Genomic DNA, 4,987 nt, shown 5'->3' with positions numbered 1-4,987 from the left:
CGTTTGCTTTGGGTTTCAAATCCAAAACATCACTGCCAAAACCAAAGTAGAGGAGCTTACCCCTATGTTTTCCCCTAGGATAGATGAACTCTTAAAAGCCAAAAAGACCTGAAGATATTACTTCATCTTGAGTAAACTTCATTAGCCTTAACATAATTTTACCACCAGTTTAACCATAATTTCCTCTGTCCATATAAATTATTTGTAATTTTGAGTATAACATTTTATTGAAGCAAACTACTTAGAAAAAGTGAACTCATTCTTTCAGATAATCAACTGTTACATGTCATGTTGTGTCCTGTCATATTATACCAAAGGGCTTTGTTGAATTCCCGCAACGAGATACAGCAATGGTCTTCTGGGACTTTGTAAAATACTAAATTTGAGAGCTTAGCGGACACTAGTCTCCAAGAGGAGTGCTGTATGGAAGTCAGCCTGCACATTCGCAGAAGGGCTACAAGAAAAACCAAGAGCTTTTCTAGAGTTTCACATTGCCACACTAGACTGGTGACTCCACAGAGACTATGCAACGTGGATACTGAGAAGGAAAGAACATTCCAACCTCAGGGCGGAAGGTAAAAGCTCAAGCTGTTAGGCCACAGAGCAAACTTGGCAGTGTGGCCTGGCAGGGACATCTCTGGAGAGCCATGCCCTGGAGGTAATGGACTGAAAAGGAAAAAACATCATTAGGATCCAATATTTCTGCCTCTGGAGTTTTGATGTGATAACTACCAAACAGTTCCACAAAACAAAGCAAAAGAAATTCTCCAGGATTTGTTAAATGAGTTAGGGTAGGCCTGGGAACATTAAAACGTCAGACCAGTACAGCACATAAAAGGTGACTTTTCTCTCCTCAGGCAAAAAAAACTGATAGAGGGAATATCTCAAATGTATGTAGGGAGACAGTTTAAATAAAAATTAGCACACTTTAGTAATATGTGTTTATGCTTTGGTGAACATATCCCAAATATTTGCATACTTATTTCAGAATATCACATGACTTTAATTTTTTTATCAGGGTCTTAAATAATCTTTAGGCCTGAGAACACAGGAAGTAATTTATAATGAGAGGGTATTTAAATTATGCTCATATTCATGCATATAAATGCTTTATTTTTATTGCAGACTAAAGTCTGTTAGTGAAAGTAATAACTTGCATATTTGGGCTTTTCTAGATTTCTATCTCTTTTTTTTAACACAACTCTTCTGTTTATGAAACTTAAAATATTCATAAATCCACAATAGCCAAGATCTTAATGGTAAATCAAACAATGTGTATTTATTTGAATTTTTATTCAGCTTATTTAAACTAAAAAAAATCATCTATTTTTCCCACCCCTACTCCCACTCTTCCAGTTATCAATCCATGTTCTGCATCATACATTAACCTGCATCATACATACATTATTTTGGCTGCTGTTCATTTTTAGATTCCACATTTAAGAGTGAGCTAATAGTATTTGTCTTTCTCTGACTTATTTCATCTAGCACAATGCCATTGAGGTCCACATCCATGTTGCTACAATTGACATTTTAATCGCTGAATAATAGTCCATTGTATTTATGTACACCACAGTTTTTTTTTTTTTTTTTATCCATTCTTACATCAAATGCCACTTAGGTTGTTTCCATATCCTGACTACTATAAATGCTGCAATGAACATAGGGGTTTGAAATAATGTATTAATTTTCTTCAGATAAACACTCAGAAGTGGAATTGCTATTGTAATTCTATTTATAATGTTTTGAGGAACCTCCATATTGTCTTCCATAGTGGTTGCACCAATTTACATACCCCCCAACAATGTAGTAAATTTCCCTTTTCTCCACATCCTCATTAACATGTGTTATTTAACACTTTGATAAAAGCCATTTTAACGGATATCAGGTGATCTCTCACTGTGGTTTTAAATTTGCATTCTCTGATGATTAATGATGTAACTCTTGGCCATTTGTATGCCATCTTTTAAAAAAAAAGGCTTTTTAGATCTTCTGTCCATTTTTTAATTGGATAGTTTGGAATACTTTGCTACTGAATTGTATGAGTTCTTCATAGATTGTAGTTTTTTCTTAGATATGTGATTTACAATTATTTTCTCCTATTCAGTAGATTGCGTTTTCACTTTGTTAAAGGCTTCCTTTGGTGTGCCAAAACTTTTCAGTTTGATACAGTTCCACGTGTTTATTTTTGCTTTTGTTGCTTTTGCTTTTGGATTCAGATTCAAAAAAATCATAGCCAAGACTTATGTCAGGGACCTTATCATCTATTTTCTTCTAGTAGTTTTATGGTGTCTGGTATTACAGTAAAGTCTTTATTCTATTTTCAGTTGATTTTTGTGTATGGCATAAAATAGTAGTCCAGTTTTCCTAACATCATTTATTGAAGAGACTATCCTTTCCCCATTGTATATTCTTGGCTCCTCTGTTGCAAATTAATTGACCATATGTATGTGTATTTATTTCTGGGGCTTCTATTCTATTCCATTAACCTGTTGGTCTGTTTTTATGTCAATACTATACTTTTTGGTTACTATAGCTTTGTAGTATAGTTTGAAATCAGAAAGCACTATGACTCTAGCTTTGTTCTTTTTCAAGATTGCTTTGTCTATTTGAGATTTGTCATGGTTCCATACAAATGTTAGAATCATTGTTCTGTTTCTGTGAAAAATACCACTGGAATTTTGATGAGTATTGTACCGTATATTGTTCTGGGTAGTATGGACATTTTAACAATACTGATTTTTCTCATCTATAAGTATGAAATGAATTTCCATTTATTTGTTATCTTCTTCAATTTCTCTCATTGACATCTGTAGTTTTCAATATACAGGTCTTTCACCTCCTTGGGTAAATTTATTCCTAGGTATTTTATTCTTTTTGATGCAACTGTAAATAGTATTTTTCTCTATCTTTATAATTATTATTAGTGTTAATAAACAACAGATTTTTGTGTGTTGATTCTGTATCCTGCAAGTTTACTAAATTCATTTATTCTACCAGTTCTTTGATGGGGTTTTCAAGGCTTTTTATATGTAATATACCATCTGAAAACAGTGACAGTTTTACTTCTTTCCAATTTAGATATCTTTCATTTTTCTTTCCTTTCTCTTGCTTTCCCTCTCTCCCTTTTTGACTAATTACTCTGGTTAGACCCTTAGAAACTATGTTGGATAAGAGTTGCAAGAGCAGGCCTTGTCTTATTCCTGATCTTAGACAAAAAGCTTTCAACTTTTCACTGCTAAGTATGATGTTAGCTATGGGATCATCATATATGGCCTTTATTATGTTAAGGTATGCTCTTTCTATACACGCTTTAAGAGTTTTTATTAAAAAGCGATGTTAAAGTTTGTCAAATGCTGTCTCTGCATCTACCGAGCTGATCATATGATTTTTATCCTTCATTTTGTTAATGTGATGTATAACACTGACTGATTTGAGGATGTTAAACCATTCTTGCATAGTTGGTATAAATTCCACTTTTGTGTATCATCCTTTTAACCTATTGTTTAAAGTAATTTGCTAATATTTTGTTGATATTTGCATCTATGTTCATCAGAGATATTAGCCTGTACTCTTCAGTGACATCCTTATCTGGTCTTGGTATCAGGGTAATGTTGGCCTCATAAAAATGTTTGGAAAAGTTCTCCCTTCTTTTATTTTTTGGGAAGAATCTGAGAAGGGTTAGTATTCTTCTTTAAATGTTTGGTAGAATTCACCAGAGAAGCTGTCTAGTCCTGAACCTGTGTTTGCTGAGAGGTTTTTAATTATTGATTCAGTCTCCTTGCTAGTAATCAATCTGTTTAGTCTTGATAGGTTGTATGTTTCTAGGAATTTAACCACTTCCTCTGTTGTCCAACTTGATATATAATTGCTCATAGTAGTCTCATATGATCCTTTATATATCTGTGGTTATCAACTATAATATCTCCTCTTTCCTTTCTGGCTTTATTTGAGTCCTCTCTTTTTCTTGGCGAGACTAGTTAAGGGTTTGTTAATTTTGTTTACCTTCTCAAGGAATCACTTCTTAGTTTCATTAAACTTTCCTATTGTCTTTTTAGTCTCTGTTTCATTTATTTCTACTTTAGTCTTTGTTATTTCCTTCCTCCTCCTAACTTTGGGCTTCCTGTGTTCTTTTTCCTGTTCCATGTGGTGTAAAATTGGCTGTTTATTTGACAATTTTCTGGTTTCTTGAGGTAGGCATTTAATCACTATTACTCTTAGGACTGCTTTTGCTACAAACCACAAATTTTGATATGTTCATTTCCATCTGTATCAAGGTATCTTTTGAATTCTCTTTTAATTTCTTCTTTCATCCATTAGTTATTTAGTAGCATGTTGTTCATCTCCACAGGTCTGTGAATTTTCTAGTTTTCTTTGAGTAATTTCTAGTCTTATACCATTTTGGTCATAAAACATGCTTATCGTCATATTCAAATTTATTAAGACTAGTTTTGTGGCCTAACGTATGATCTATCTCAGAAAATGTTCCATGTGTAATGGAGAAGAATATGTATTCTGTTGCTTTTGGATGGAATGTTCTGTAAATATCTGTTAAATCTATCTAGTCTAATATGTTGTTTAAGGCCAATGATTCTTTATTGATTTTCTGTCAGGATGATCCATTAATGTAAGTGGGGATATTAAAGACTCCTGCTTTTATTGTATTGCCGTCTACTTCTCCCCTTTAGGTTTGTTAATATTTGCTTTATATATTTAGGTGCTTCAATGTTGGGTGTCCAAATATTTACAAATGTTATATCCTCTTGTTGGATTGACCCCTTTATCATTATGTAATGCTCTTTAAAACTAAATTCTTATTACAGTTTAGTTTTAAAGTCTATTTTGTCTGATATAAATATAGCTACCTCAGCTTTTTCTGGTTTCCATATTCATAGAATACCTTCACTTTTATTCTTTGTGTGTCCTCACATCTAAATGAATCTCTGGTATATAGCATACAGATAAGTCTTGGTTTTTTATTCATTCA

The sequence above is a fragment of the Hyaena hyaena genome, unplaced genomic scaffold (assembly GCF_003009895.1).
Source record: "Hyaena hyaena isolate Hyena2069 unplaced genomic scaffold, ASM300989v1 scaffold_1049, whole genome shotgun sequence".
NCBI classification, from domain to species: Eukaryota; Metazoa; Chordata; class Mammalia; order Carnivora; family Hyaenidae; genus Hyaena; species Hyaena hyaena.
The sequence above is the reverse complement of the archived record's forward strand: the minus strand, read 5'-3'. Positions refer to the sequence as shown.